The sequence below is a fragment of the Grammomys surdaster genome, unplaced genomic scaffold (assembly GCF_004785775.1).
Source record: "Grammomys surdaster isolate TR1022 unplaced genomic scaffold, NIH_TR_1.0 61, whole genome shotgun sequence".
Taxonomy (NCBI): Eukaryota; Metazoa; Chordata; class Mammalia; order Rodentia; family Muridae; genus Grammomys; species Grammomys surdaster.
The window spans coordinates 8,669,043-8,685,958 of NW_021604563.1; positions in this window are offsets into that span (position 1 = coordinate 8,669,043).

Genomic DNA, 16,916 nt, shown 5'->3' on the forward strand with positions numbered 1-16,916 from the left:
ATATACAAACAGTGTTTTCCATATAAATATTAACACTCATTTAGAAACCTAAAGGAGTTTCAATCAGCAAATAGTGATGGAAAAAAAAAAACTTTCCCTTTCCATATTCTGGTCAAGAGGACCTTTTGCTGTGCCATATGCTTCCACCATAATATGCTGCTTCTATGTGGGTCCACAAATCATGAAGTTGGAAGATCATGCATAGAAATGGTCAAAATTTTTAACTCAAGATAAAATATTTTGTTCATTAACTAATATCTTATGCTTTATCATAAAACTTGAAATCTGAATGTTATATTCAAGAAATCAGTTACAAATCAAGTTGCATAAATCTTCCCCCCTTTTTTCTACAAGTAATATTTCCCCCATGTCTTTCACTTACATCATTCCTTTATAAAGCAATTTTTTGTATATTAGGTAAGGTAAGAATTTATTTTCATTATTTTCCCACAGACAACATATGACTTTATGCCATACACATTTTTATGACATATGTGACTTTATTATTGGAATGCCTGTTATTTAGTTTATATGACTGTGTTCATGCTATTATGACAAACTATTGATTAATATAACTTTACTATGATTAAATAATTAAACATTTGTTTTCTTCTAACCCAGTGTGGCCTCAAACTCACTATGTAGTCTAGTACCACTTTCAAAATTGATGGTCTTGCCTCTCAAGTGCAAGGATTTTAGGAGGTTCCACTATGTTTGGTAAAAAGTCTTAAAATTGAAAAATATAACACCTCCAATTTGATTGTGTGTGTGTGTGTTAATATTGTTTTGTATATTTAGACTTCTTCCAGTTTCCGTATGAATTTCAGTATTTAGTCAAAAATGCTGTTTATATTCTGATAGAAATTTCATTGAACCTGTATTATTTTGGAAAATTGTGACATTTTAAAATGTACTAAGTTTTCAAGTCTATGAAGAGAGGTCATTTCTTTCTTTATTTATTTCATCTTTAACCTTCCCAGAAGTTTGGTAATTTTTACTCTATTTTCTCCTTTGGTAATCTTAATCATAACTGATTTTTTTTATGTTACTATAAGTGTATTTGTTTTTACTTTCTATTCCTATTATTCTTAGTAAAATTAAATGAAAGTAACTTTGTGCCTTAATTTTGTATCCTGTAACTTTGCAAATTCTTTGAATAATTTAATATTCTTTATTGTATTTTTCAGAATTTTCTACATGTAGGATCATGACATCTATATGAAAAAGATTAATTTTCTTGTTCAAGTTGAAATTCTAGCTTGCTTCTTTATTTCTAGCTTAATAATTCTGCATAGGACTTCTGGTATTTTGTGGAGACAATATTTCTGATCTGAGAGGAAACCATCTTTTATTGTCTTACAGTTTAACATGCCTGTATCTCTCTCTCTCTCTCTCTCTCTCTCTCTCTATATATATATATATATATATATATATATATATGAATACTTTACTTTTATTTCTAATATGACAAGTGGTATTTCTTAAGATTTAAGGATTTTGTAATTTATCAAGTACATTTCTGTATTAACAGTCCAGTTATTTGTGTGCTAAATTTATTTAACTATTTACATTTTATATAGATACCTGTAGTATTTGTTTATGGTGACTAAATAACCATGTTTTAAAAGATACAAAGTCAAGCCAAAAATCCTCATTATATATTTGCTATGCAATCAATACACAGTTATACTTGTTGATTTTAAAAACCAACAAATATGTGAAATTTATCTCAGTGGGTAATATTTTCACTAATGTACCTAATTTGGTATTTAATCATTTTCACTTTACAAGATACTCTTTAATCACTTAGTATTTTATTTTTATTTTTATTTTTATTTTTATTTTTATTTTTATTTAATTTAATTTAATTTAATTTAATTTAATTTATTATTATCATTAACCATTTATTACAATTCAGTCATTATCCCCCTCCTGGTCTACCCTGATAGTTCCTCATTCCATTCCTCCTCCCCTGTCCTCAAGAAGAAGTCTCCACCAGGCCTCCCCGCTCCATGGGGCCTCAACTCTCTCAAGGGTTAGGTGCCTCCCCACTCACTGAGGCCAGACCAGGCAGGTTTTTTTGCTGTATATATGTCTGGGGCATCATAGCACAAGTAGGATGGCAATCCATCACCTCACACCTCACTTGATGCCATGACTTTCTTTTTTAATTTTTCTTCGATATTTTATTTATTTATATTTCAGATGTTATCCTAAATCCCCCACAATTAAGCCCCTATACCATCCCTCCTCCTCCTTTTTTTTGCTTTTATGCCATTTAAATTATATGCAAGTATTAAGGTCAGTTCTAGGTTGAGGAATTAGCAATACAATAGATACAAATAGTAAAGGAACAAGCAAGACAATAAACCAGGATAGTCAAAGAACAAGCAGGATAATAGACAGGGTCTTGTAATCACTCCCATGATCACTATTTCTAAGGGCTTATCAGGATGACCAAAATATCTGAGCCTACTTCTATGTCCTAACCCAAAGTCATTTTCATGCCTGAAGCCTATTTCTTTGTTCTAGGTTAAGATTTTGATTCCTGCCTGAAATTACTTCTTTGTTCTAGCCTAATGTCACATTCCTGCCTGAAATCCATTTCCTTGTTCTTGACCAATGTCAGATTCCTTCAAAGCAACCCATTTTCTTATCCTTGGCCAATGTCAGATTCCTGCTAGGCTGCCCCAAAAGCTCTCTATATCTCCCACTTTTTTATTGTATAAACCAGACTGAGCTTGTCTTAGGTTGTTCTGACAAGAATGCCTTCCTTACCAATCATGGAATATGCATTATCAAAAGTAATGTACTTTTGTCTTGGGTTGGTAAGGCTCTGTGCAGAATATTACCCATTCTTGGCTTGCTAGCCTGTTAAATTAATTACTCTGACTGGGGGTCCATTTTCAGTTTCAAGTCATGTACTTTGTTTGCCATCATGTTGATGTTGCTAGAGACAAGCTTCAACATGATGGGTAAAAATGAAGATAATCCCAGGACAAAAAAGGCTAACATGATCAAGCTATATATGACATTCTTAAAGTTTGACCAAAATGGAAATACTGACCTCAAGCCATGGATAATTTTATCAGCATTATGTATAGCATCACAGCTCAGCAGAATAGCATTCTTTAAATTTATAATCTCACTATGTAAAATTGAAGCATCCAGAGAGGTATTAGAATTATGCCAAATACCCTTCAATTGTCTTTAGTTTTTTTCTGATTATAATGACTATCATTGTAAATTTTAGAAGTAACACAACTCCAATGATATTTCTCATGACACTCGAGATGGCTCCTCACTCATAAACCATAAACCTCCTTCCAATATTTTCAATAGGATAAAAAGCATCAATTTGTTGTTCCACACACCTATATACATCCTCTTGTGTACTCAATACATTAGTAACATTTTTTTGCTAGATGATTAACAAAAGTAGCTGTCTTAACTTCTTGTGTCAAAGCAATTGCAGAAGCAGTGGTACTACCAATTAATGTAATTAAAGATGTTATACCAGCAATAATCAAACCCACTACCCTTTTGCTTCTGCTTAAATCCTAACTAACTTCTTCTAGCCCTTGCAAGAGTTTTTCAGAAAATCAAAGTTTTCTAATACTCATGGCAGTAAGACAAAAACTAGTTGATAGACCCCCACAACATACATGCCAGGCTTCAAAATACTAACACAATTAGAAAGTATACAGTCAATGCAACTTACAATAAATACTGTAGGAGAGAGAAAAGTAATTTTAAGTTGACAATTAAAAGAGCCTTAACACATGCACTAACACTTGTTTGAAATCCAGATACAGTCCCAACTTTATCTCTTGCTATCATAACGTCATAGAGAACTGCAGCTAACTTCCAAATATGTCTCTGAAAATGTCCACATCTATCATTCCAAACGAAGACTGTTATTTCCAATATTGGATTGATATCTAGACCAGTCCATGATTGAGTCCGAATAACTGGTCACATTTAAGAAAAATACAAGAGTCATTATAACTTCTCTTTTTGATTCTCTGTTCCACAAAGTCTAAAAATTTGAGGCAAAGCAGCTTGTCACATCTAGGATATAGACAAGCAAAAGTGGATCAGGAACATAAAGTCCAATACAGCTTCCCAGTCACCCTTTTCAGGGTACTCAACAAGCTCACAGGTCATCGTCATTCTTTGTCTCTCCAACGTCATGTCTCACCAATCATTCTGGAAGCCACTATGCTCCTTAGTCATCCTGCAGAAAATACACAAATATGCCGTTGTTCCCATATTAGATACCTGGTCTGGATCATGCCATATACCAGTAAGTGGGTGCTTCCTTTTTACCTAGGCATAAATATGTCTAGTTGTAGGGTACCATAGACACTCAGCAGAAAGTTCCTTAGGATCCAAATTTTATTTTAAAAATTTAAAATAAAAAGAGCATGATTTAAATTAAGTTGTGGTGTACCGGGATATACTTCCCCCTTTTATATTTTATGAAGATATTCTTTTAAAGTTCCATGGGCCTTTTCCACAATACCTTGTCTTTGAGGATTCTAAGGAATCTCTGTAATAAAATGTTGACAGAAAGTCTCAACTCCTTGAGTACAATTGCCAGTTCCATTATCTGTTTTGTTGTTGTTGTTGTTGGATATTATATTTATTTACCTATAAAATGTTATTCTCTTTCCCTTCCCCCCCAAAAAAAAACCTTATCCCATCCCCCTTCCTCCTACTTTTATGAGGGCCTATCCTTACCCATCCACCCATTCCTGCCTCCCTGCTCTCGAATTCCCCAACACTGGGCATCCAGCCTTGCAGGGACAAGGCCTTCCTCTCCCACTGATGCCCGACAAGGCCATCCTCAACTACATATAAAAGTGGAGCCATGAGTCTCTCCCTTTATGTTCTCAGGCTGGAGGTCTAGACTCTGGGAGCTCTGCTGGTTGGTACTGTCACTTTCCACATGAGGCTCCAGCACCTTCAGCTCAATCAGTCTACTTTCTAACTCCTCCATTGGGGACCATGCAACCAGTTTAATGGCTAGCTTCTAGGATCTGCCTCTGATTATGTCAGGCACTGGGAGAGCCTCTCAGAAGACAAGTATGTCAAGTTCCTGTCAGCATGTACTTCCTGGAATCCACAACAGTGTCTGCGTTTGGTGACTGCACATAGGATGGATCCCCAGGTGGGGCCATTTCAAGGCAGTCCCTCTTCCAGTCATTGATCCACACTTTGTCTCCATATTTGATCCCATGAGTTTTTTGTTAGTCCTTCTAAGAAGAACCAAAGCAACCACAATTTGGTCTTCTTTCTTGAGCTTCATGTGGTCTGTGAGTTGTATATTAGGTATTGTGAGCTTTTGGGCTAATATCCACTTACCAGTGAGTACATACCATGTGTGTCCTTTTGTGGTTGGGTTACCTCACTCAGGATGATATTTTCCAGTTCCATCCATTTGGCTAAGAATTTTGTGAATTAATTGTTTTTTAATAGCTGAGTAATACTCCATTGTGTAAATGTACCATACTTTCTGTATCCATTTCTCTGTTGAAGGACATCTGGGTTGTTTCCAGCTTCTGGATATTATAAATAATTCTGCTATTGGAGCATCTTTTGGGTATATGCCCAAGAGTGGTATAGCTGGGTCCTCAGGTAATACTATGATCAGTTTTTTGAAGAACCATCAGACTGATTTCCACCATGGTTGAACCAGCTCGCAATCCCACCAACAATGAAGGAATGTTCCTTTTTCTTCACATCCACACCAGTATCTGCTATCACTTGCATTTTGATCTTAGCCATTCTGTCTGATGTGAGATGGAGTCTCAGGGTAGTTTTGATTTGCATTTCCCTGATGACTAAGAATTTGAACACCTCTTTAGGTGCTTTTCAACCATTCAAGTTTCCTCAGTTGAGAATTCTTTGTTTAGCTCTGTACCCCATTATTTAATCAGATTACTTGATTCTTTAGAGTCTAATTTCTTCAGTTCTTTGTAAACACTGGATATTAGCCCTCTATCAGAAGTAAGATAGGTAAAGATATTTTCCCAATCTGTTGGTTGATGCTTTGTTCTATTGACAGCGTACTTTGCTTTCCAATTTTATGATGTCTCATTTGCCAATTCTTGACCTTAAAGCATAAACCATTGGGTTCCGTTCAGAAACTTTTCCCTTGTGCCCATGTGTCTGAGACTTTTCCCCATTTTCTCTTCTATTAGTTAAAGTGTATCTGGTTTTATGTGGAGGCCCTTGATCCACTTGGACTTTAGCTTTGGATAAGGAGATAAGAATGGATTAATTTGCATTCTTCTACATGCTGACTTCCAGTTGAACCAGCACCATATGTTGAAAATGTTGTCTTTTTTCCACTGTATGGTTTCAGCTCCTTTGTAAAAGATCAAGTGATTATATGTATGTGGGTTCATTTATAGGCCTCCAATTCTATTCCATTTATCTTTTTTAATATCTCTGTACCAATACCATGCAGTTTTTATTAGTACTGCTCTGTAATACAGCTTGAGGTCAGGGAAGGTGATTTCCCCCTGAAATTCTTTTATTGTTGAGAATAGTTTTGCTATCCTGGGATTTTTGTTATTCCAAATGAATTTGCAAATTGTTCTTTTTAACTCAATGAAGAATTGAGTTGGAATTTTGATGAGGATTGCATTGAATCTATAGATTGCTTTAAACAAGATGGTCATTTTTACTATAATAATCCTGCCCATCCATGAGCATGGGAGTTCTTTCCATCTTCTGAAATCTGCTTTGATTTCTTTCTTTAGGTAGTTGAAGTTTTTGTTATACAGATCTTTTACTAGCTTGGTTAGATTCTCACCAAGGTATGTTATATTATGTGTGACTATTGTGAAGGGTGTTGTTTCCCTAATTACTTTCTTAGCCTGTTTATCCTTTGAGTAGAGGAAGGCTAGTGATTTATTTGAGTTAATTTTATATCCAGCTTCTTTGCTGAAGTTGTTTATCAGGGTTAGGAGTTCTCTTGTGGAAATTTTGGGATCACTAATATATACTATCATATCATCTGTAAATAGTGAAATTTTGACTTCTTCCTTTCCAATTTGCATCCTTTTGATCTCCTTTTGTAATCTAATTGTTCCAGTTAGGAATTGGAGTACTATATTGAATAAGTAGGGAGAGAGTAGGCAGCATTGTCTAGTCCCTGATTTTAATGGAATTGCTTCAAGTTTTTCTCTATTTAGTTTGATGTTCACTACTGGTTTGCTGTATATTTCTTTTGCTATGTTTAGGTATGGATCCTGGATTCCTGATCTTTCCAAGACTTTAAACATGAAGAGGTGTTGAATTTTGTCAACTATTTTCTCAGCATCTCGTGATATAATCATGTGTTTTTTTTTCTTTGTGTTTGTTCATAGAGTGAATTACGTTGATGGATTTCCATATATATTGAACCATCGCTGCATTCCTGGGATAAAGCCTACTTGATCATGATGGATGATTATTTTTGAAGTGTACTTGGATTCAGTTTGCAAGAATTTTATTGAGTATTTTCGCATCAATATTCATAAGGGAGATTGGTCTGAAGTTCCCTTTCTTTGTTGGGTCTTTGTGTGCTTTAGGTATGAGCATAATTGTTGCTTCATAGAGTGAATTGAGTAATGTTCCTTCTGCTTCTACTTTGTGGAATAGTGTAAAGAGAATTGGTATTAGTTCTTCTTTGAAGAACTGATAGAAGTCTATATTAATGCCATCTGATCCTGGGCTTTATTTGGTGGGGAGACTTTAAATGACTGCTTCTACTTATTTTGTGATTATAATACTGTTTAGATGGTTTATCTGGGCCTGAATAAACTTTTGTGACTGGTATCTGTGTAGAAAATTCTCCATTTCATCCAGATTTTTGAGTTTTGTTGAGTATAGGCTTTTGTAGTAGGATCTGATGATTTCTTTTTTTTTTTTAACTTCCTCAGTTTCTACTGTTATGTCTCCCTTTTCCATTCTGATTTGATTAATTTGAATTCTGTTTCAGTGCCCTATGTTTAATCTGGTCTATCTATCTTGTTGATTTTCTCAAAGAACAAGTTCCTGATTTTATTGATTCTCTTTGTACAGTTCTTTTTGTTTCTGTTGGTTGATTTCAGTCCTGAGTTTGATTATTTTCTGCTGTCTACTCCTCTTTAGTGTGTTTGTTTGTTTGGTTGTTGTTGTTGTTGTTTTTTGATTTTTTTTAATTTTTGGGTTTTTTTTTGTTCTACAGATTTCATGTGTGTTGTCAAGCTGTGTATGCTCTTTATAGCTTCTTTTTGTAGGCACTTAGTACTATGAGTTTTCCTCTTATCACTGCTTTCATTGTGTCCCATAAGTTTTGGTATGATGTGTCTTCATTTTTATTAAATTTTTAAAAGTCTTTAATTTCTTTCTTTATTTCTTCCCTGACCAAGTTATCATTGAGTAGAGCATTATTCAGTTTCCATTTTCATGTGTACTTTCCATTGTTTTTGTCATTATTGAAGACCAGTCTTAGTCCATGGTGATCTGATAGGATGGATGAGATTATTTCAATTTTCTTATGTCTGCTGAGGCCTGTTTTGTGACAAATTATGTGGTTAATTTTGGAGAAGGTACCATAAGGTGCTGAGAAAAAAGTATATTATTTTTTTGTTTTTAGGATGATATGTTCTTTAGTTACCTGTTAAATCCATTTTGGTTCATAACTTCTTTTAGTTTCAATGTGTCTCTGTTTAGTTTCTGTTTCCATGATTTGTTCATTGCTGAGGGTAGGATGTTGAAGTCTCCCACTATTATTGTCTGAGGTGCAATGTGTCCTTTGAGCTTTAATAATTTAATAACGTGTTTTTTTTTTTTTTGGAAAGTGGGTGCCCTCGTATTTAGAGCATAGCTGTTCATAATTGAGAGTTCATCTTGGTTGACTTTTCCTTTGAGGAGTATGAAGTGTCCTTCCTTATCACATTTGATAGCTTTCAGTTGAAAGTTGATTTTATTCGATATTAGAATGGCTACTCCAGCTATTTTCTTAAGACCATTTGCTTGGGAAAAAAATTTTCAGCCTTTTATTCTAAGGTAGTGTCTGTCTTTGTCACTGAGGTGCATTTCCTGTATGCAGAAAACTGCTAGGTTCTGTTTTTGTATCAAGTCCTTAGTCCCTTGTTATTGGGGAATTGAGTCCATTGATGTTAAGAGATATTAATGAAAAGTGATTGTTGGTTCTTGTTATTGTTGCTATTAGAGGTTGAATTATGTTTGTGTAGCTATCTTCTTTTGGATTTGCTGAAAGATTACTTTCTTCTTTTTCTAGGTTTTAGTTTCCCTCCTTGTGTTAGAGTTTTCCATCTATTATCCTTTGTAGTGCTGGATTTGTGGAAAGACGTTCTGTAAATTTGGTTTTGTCATGTAATATCTTGGTTTCTCCATCTAGGGTAATTGAGAGTTTTGCTATGTATAGTAGCATGGGCTGGCATTTGTATTCTCTTAGGGTCTGTATGACATATGCCCAGGGTCTTCTGGCTTTTATAGTTTTTGGTGAGAAGTCTGGTATAATTCTGATAGGTTTGCATTTATATGTTACTTGTCAATTTCCCCTTACTGCGTTTAATATTCTTTCTTTGTTTTGTGCATTTGTTGTTTTGATTATTATGTGACTGGAGGAATTTGTTTTCTAGACTAGTCTATTTGGAGTTCTGTAGGCTTCTTGTATGTTTATGGGCATCTCTTTATTTAGGTTAGGGAAGTTTTCTTCTATAATTATGTTGAAGATATTTACTTACTGGCCCTTTAATTTGGGAATCTGCACTGTCTTCTATACCTATTATCCTTAGGTTTGGTCTTCTCATTTTGTCCTGGATTTCCTGGGTATTTTGGGTTACAAGCTTTTTGTACTTTGCATTTTCTTTGACAGCTGTATCAATATTTTCTATGGTAACTTCTGCACCTGAGATTCTCTCTTCTGTCTCTTGTATTCTGTTGGTAATGTTTGCTTCTACGACTCTTGATCCCTTTCCTAGGTTTTCTATCTCTAGGGTAGTCTCTCTTTGTGATTTATTTATTGTTTCTACTTCCATTTTTTTTTTCCTGAATGGTTTTGTTCAATTCCTACACCTATTTGGGTGTGTTTTCTTGTAATTCTTTAAGGGATTTTTGAGTTTCCTCTTTAAAGCCTTATACATGTTTACCTCTGTTCTCCTCAAATTCTTTGACAGTGCTATTTATGTCCTTATTAAAGTCCTCTATCATCATAATGAGAAGTGATTTTAAATCTGCAACTTGCTTTTCTGACATGATGGGTATTCAGGACTTGCTATGGTGGGAAAGATAGTTTCTGATGGTTCAAAGTACCCTTGGTTGCTGATGCTTATGTTCTTGTGCTTGCCTTTCACCATCTGGTTACTTTTAGTGCTATCTGCACTCACCATCTCTGACTGGAGCCTGTCTCTCCTGTTATCTTGCCTGTGTCACAACTCCTCAGAGTCCAGCTGTCTCTGTGATCCTGTGACCCTGAGATCCTGGATATAAGAGTTCCTGGGAGTCAGGCTGCCTCTGAGATCCTGAAATCCTGGTTATGACCTACATCCTGAGATCCAGTGATCCTATGATCCTATGTTCCTGAACTTGTTAGAGCTCCTGGGAGTCCAGACACCTCTGTGTTTTTTGGGAGTGAGTACAGAGCTGAAGCTCAAGATCTGCTCATTGGGAAGGTGTAGACTAGAGGGACAGGCTCTGACTTACTATAGGAGGTGGACTATACAAGTTCCCTCTCCCCACTCTTGGGCATTTCATCTAAGGTCACCCTTTTTGAATTCTGAGAGTCTCTCACCTTCTTGATCTCTGGTAATTTCTACAGAGTCCTGCCACCTCCCACCCCTGAGGTTGCATATTTCTACTCATTCTGCTGGTCTTTAGGTCTTCTCTTACGTTCCCCACACCCATACCTGATCATACTCCCCTTTTCTCCTTTCCTCTACTCTGTCACATAGTTACCTCCCTCCTTTTGCCTTCAGTGATTGTCTTCTTTTCCCTCCCAATTGGGTTTGAAGCATGCTCACTTGAATTCTGTAATTATACAGAATCCTGGGTATTTTGTATATTTTTGGCTAATATCCACTTGTTAGCGAGTACATGCCATGCATGTTATTTTGACTCTGAGTTAACTCACTCAGCAGGATATTTTCTAGTTCCATTCATTTGCCTGTAAAATGTAGGATGTCCTTGTCCTTAATTGTTGAATATTATTTCATTATGTAAAGGAATCACATTTTATGTATTCATTCTTTTGTCTTGGGATATTTGTGTTGTATCACATATAAGCTACTATGTAGTAGTAGAGCATATATCCCTTTGTCATTGTAGGGCATCATTTGGATATATACACAAGAATGGTGTAGATGGGTCTTCAAGTAGATCTATTTCCAATTTTTTGTGGAACCTCCAGACTGATTTCCAGAGTGGTTATACCAGTTTAAAATTCCACCAGCAATGGAGGATTGTTCATCCCTCTCCACATTCTTGCCAACATGTACTGTCACCTGAGTTTTTTATCTTATCCAATCTGATTGGTGTAAGGTGGAATCTCAGGATCATTTTGATTTGCTTTTTCCTGATCACTAAGGACATTGAACATTTCCAAAGTGCTTCTCAGCCATTCAAGATTTCTCTGTTATGAATTCTTTGTTTAGTTCTATACTCAATTTTTTGATTGGAGAGTTTAGTTTGTTGGGGGTTAGCTTCTTGTGTTCTCTTATATATTTTGGATATTAGCTCTCTATTGGGTGTGGGATTAGTAAAGTTTTTTTTCCGAATCTGTAGGTTGCTGATTTCTCTTATTGACTCTATCCTTTGCCTCACAGCTTTTCAGTTTCACGAGGTCCCATTTATCAATCTTAGAGCATGAGCCATTGGAGTTCTGTTTAGAAAATTCCCCCCTGTGCCAATGAGTTCAAGGCTGTTTCCTACATTCTATTCTATTAGATTCATTGTATCTGGTTTTATGTTAAGGTCCTTGATCAACTTGGACTTGAGCTTTGTGTAAGGTGTCTATTATGTTTTATCTATTTTCATTTTTCAATATAGTGACTGCCAATTAGACCAGGACTATTTATTGAAGATGCTTTTGTTTTTACTACTGTATATTTTTAACTTCTTTGTCAAAGATCAAGTGTCCATAAGTGTGTAGTTGTATTTCTGGGTCTTCAATTCTATTCCATTTATCAACCTGTCAGTTACTGTATCAATACCAAGCAGTTGTTATCACTATTGCTCTCTAGTATAGCTTGAGGTCAGGGATGATGATTCCTCCAGAAGTTACTTTATTGTTAAGAAATGTTTCTATATCTTAAGATTTTTGTTTTTCCATATGAAACTGAGAATTGCTGGTACCATGTCTTTGAAAAATTGTGTTGGAATTTTGATGAGGATTGCAAACTCATTTTTAATCTACGGTTTTGCTTTAATTTCTAATGTGTGCAGGTGGGTGTTATTGGGGGTGATACCCAGAAAGAGGCTTTTCCGTCTTGAAAAATAAAGGGAAATTGGAATGAGATGAGAACATACTTTTGTGAGGAGATATTTAGTGGAAAGGAATTGATGATATTGGGTTCTAATATTAATAAATGAATGAATTTTTAAAAAGAAAAACAAGAGTAATAGATTACACTAGTTTTTTTTTTCTGTTTGATTAAAAATCTCAATGTCTCCTGACAAACATAGTATATGTTTGAAGAATCCACACATACAGCTGATGGATTATTTAATCATAACTCATTGTATATTAGCAGAAACCACCTACTAACTGCTTTTGGATATCTATTTTCACTGATTCATTCTTTTCTTCATTAATTTATGAATCCACATTGATCATTATAGTCTGTGACTTTGGACTTAAAATTGTGATTTAATGTATCTTATTCTCTGAGTTAATAGCTTGGGAAAGTAAGCATCTATCTATCTATCTATCTATCTATCTATCTATCATCTATCTATCTTTCTTGCTCTTTCTCTCTCTCTCACATGACTAAAATGGACAAAATAGTAAGAAAATGAAGGTACCTAGTGCTATTGTAATATGCAGTACAGAGATATGATATTTCTGTGGCCTGGGAAGGGTAAAGATTCAGACAGAAATTCTTAAAGATATTTGAATAAATTTTTGAATGTTTAATAGAAGTTAAACTGTTTAAGAAGAAGGTAGAAAATGAAATTCAAGCAAGGCAGGAAACATAGTGTCATAGTTTTTCTTTTTTTTCTTTTTTTATTGAATATTTTATTTATTTACATTTCAGATGTTATCCCCTTTGCCCATCCCCTGAAGAAACTTTCTATCCCATCCCCCTTCCTCCTGCTTCTATAAGGGTGTGTCCCTATCTCCCCACCTTCGAACTCCCCTGTACTGGGTCATCCAGCCTTCATGGGACCAAGGAATTCCTTTCTCACATCCTCCCCTACATATACAGCTGTAGACAAGTTTCGCTCTCTGTGTGCTCCCATGCTAGCAGTTTAGACCCTGGCTTCTCTGGGTGGTTGGTATTGTTGCTCTTCCCATGAGGCCACAAACTCCTTCAGCTCTTCAGTCTTCTCTCTAACTCCTCCATTGAGAACCCCATGATCAGTTCAATGATTAGCTGTGAGCATCCACCTCTGCATATGTCAGGATCTGGCAGGGCCTCTCAGGAGACAGCTATATCAACTTCTGTCAGCATGCACTTTCTGGCATCCACAATAGCTTCTGCATTTGGTGACTGCACATGGGATGGATCCTTAGGTGGGGCAGTCTCCATGTCTGATGTCTCCAGCTCCTTTTTCATTGTTGTTGACAGCAACAAACTTCTTTCCCCTGGGCTGGTTCCACTCCCTGTTATCAGCTTTTCTTGCCGGTACCCCATGGATCTGGCATCTTGGGGCCTCCAAAGAAGCTTCTTGTATCAATGTCTAGGATCCACACACGATCTTTTGGGCTCCTCCAAAGGGCTGGCCTCACTTCTCCAGCTCTTTCTTCTATAAAATTCTAAGCTCAGATTTACCCACTTCAAGGCTGCTGCTGTTCTTGGTGATCATCCCATGGCACTGGCATCTCCATTATGCTGCATTATAGACTTCCACTGAAACTAGGCTTCACAAATAGCCTCTATTGAGCTCTCTTCATGGTGCCAAGCCTCAATTCCTTTGCATGACCCTTCAGTCCTGGATCACCAACTGCAACTGTGGCTGCATATTGACCAATGTCCTTCCATGGCTTCTCACTGTGCCAAGCCTCAGGTATTCATCATGCCAATTTCATGCCTTCAAAACCAGTAACATCTGGGTGACTCTTACATATTACTAAGTACAGTTGCAGTGGAGGTACAACCTTGACTTTATCTGGAACACAGCTTTTTTGTGCTCTCATAAAACACTTCATCAGTGATGCTGTTCTCTTCTTAATCACCACTAAATTCTTAGCTCCAGCTAACCATCATCAGTTGCTACAGTGATCCCTTCTATTTTTAATTCTAATGCCAGAGCCACATGGTCAAAGTTGCTGGGTTCTGCTGCTTTCAGGAGCTGAACCATTGGCCCACTTGTTCTTATACATTATTACTAACTTCCTTTTATCTAACTCCTTCATTGCCTAAGTTTGGCTGTCCTGGATCTTGCTCCATAGACTGACTTTGAACTCAGAGATCTGTATGCCTGTCTTCTAAGCACTGGGATTAAAGGTGTGGTCCACTACACTTGGATTTAAGTTTTCTTCACCTATAACTTGCTCTGTTCTAGGCTGGCATTGAACTCAGAGATCTTATCTTTGCTTCCTGGATTTAAAGGCTTGTACTATCATGCTTGGACTTAAATTTAGCTGGGTGAGATCTTGCCTCAAGGTCACTACTCCCTTTATTTAATTTAGTATCCTTGAACACAGGATTTAGTTCCATTTTACTTCCTGGTGTAGCTTTAATACTCAAGCTACATATTTTATATTTTTCCTTTCTCAGCTTGCGACATCTGTTTAAAATGCTCTTCATCAGACTTAACTAGAGAACAAAGTCTCTGTTGTAACTTTTTGAAACTTCATCAATGCTATTAATATAAATTTCTTTAGCTCAGCCTTAGGCAGTCTCTTCAGACAATGGCAAAACACAGCCAGGTTCTTCACCAAAACATCAAGAAGAAAAGTCTCTTTGCCACACATTAAAGTTTTCCACTGAAACCTCTTGGGCCAGCAGGCTTACATAGTTCAAATGACCCTCAGTACCACTGTCTTCCATATACCTACTAAGTCTTCCCATTAACCCCCACTTAAAGCATTCCATGGCTTTCCAAATTCAAAGTCCCAAAACTCACATTCTTCCAAACAAAAGCACAGTCAGGCCTATCATTGCAATACCCCAGTTCCTGGTACCAACTTTTATCTTAGGGTTTTATGGCTGTGAACAAAGACTATGACCAAGGTAAGTCTTAAAAAGGACAACATTTAATTGGGGCTGGCTTACAGTTTCAGAGGTTCAGTCCTTTGTCATCATGGTGGAAGCATGACAGCATCCAGGCAGACATGGTACAGGAGGAACTGAGGGTTCTACATCTTCATCTGAAGGAACCCAGGGATAGACTGAGCATAGGCAGCTAGGAAGAGGATCTCCAAACCCATCCTCAGAGTAACATAGTTCCTCCAACAAGGCCACATCTTCTAATAGTGCCACTCCCTGGGCTAAGCATATACAAACCATCACAAACAGCATGGACAAAATCTCCCCAAATTAAATGATCATGAAAAGTTCAAGAACTAGCTAATGTTCCATGTGGCTTGAGTTCTAATAGGTGTGTAAACAGTTATGGATTTCAACATAGAGTAAAATAAGAGTTTGATCATTTAAGATCATCATAATCCAAATTTATTATTTTGATGTGTATTGTTCCACCAGCTGAAAGTTATTATAACTTTTAAGTTTCAAACTTTTACTTTGGCTGTAATGTGAGGAATATATTTGAGTGGGAAAATATGGGCACAGAAAGAAGATGTAGAAAATCAAGGCCTGAAAGTCTGATGATGATTTTGGACTAGAGTACTAAAAACTGAAAAAAAAAATACAGACCCTAGATCATTTTGAAGGGTATAAAAAATCAATGAAAATTGCGAATGATGTGTGGCTATGGACTCATCACAGTGTCCCAGCCTCTATATTAGGGATTTAGTTCACATGAATAAGTATGAATATCACCATAACTGTGCACAGATGACACATCCCCTAGTAAGTTCATACACATACACTGGTACATAAAAATCTGTGATATTTACAAACTTCTAAAAAAAATATGGTGCAAGGGATTTTAGGTTTCTGGTTATATGAGGTGAGAAACTGTCACTAACCCAAAGTCACTTTAGAGAGAATCAGAGAAGTTAACCTGAGCCTCACCTTGTGACACATCAAATGAATTTCACAGGATTGCTGCATGTATGATACTTTGAAGGATACTGTAGTTTAGTTGTAGACCACATTTAGCAATACTGTAAAGGGTATCTACTTGTCATAACTGAAAAATTTGGCTGCTATTCTGTAGTTGAGAAGGGAGTATGCTATGTTTGAGCTGCCTTCTAGTGTTCACTAAATGACATTGTTCAGTCTTACACAGGAGCTGGGAATGACCTGAAAATGATTACTTATTTGAGAGTATATGGGTCAGAGACCAGAGTTAGAAATTATGAAAGAAGATAATAAGTCCAAATATAACTATATTCAAGGTAATGTACTGGGCTAACAAAGTTCTTTACTGACTGGAGGCTTATTTCTTGCTTTATCACATCAGGAATTACCACCAAGGAATGAAAATAATCTGTTAAGTGGAAAAAGCTTTGATGATCACAGATCAAATCAATATCTACATTGAATGATTCATTGCCTGAAAAAGGATTTGGCAGTGCATCAACTTTACAAATCCATGTTCTTTATAACTGAAAATAGGATGTTTCA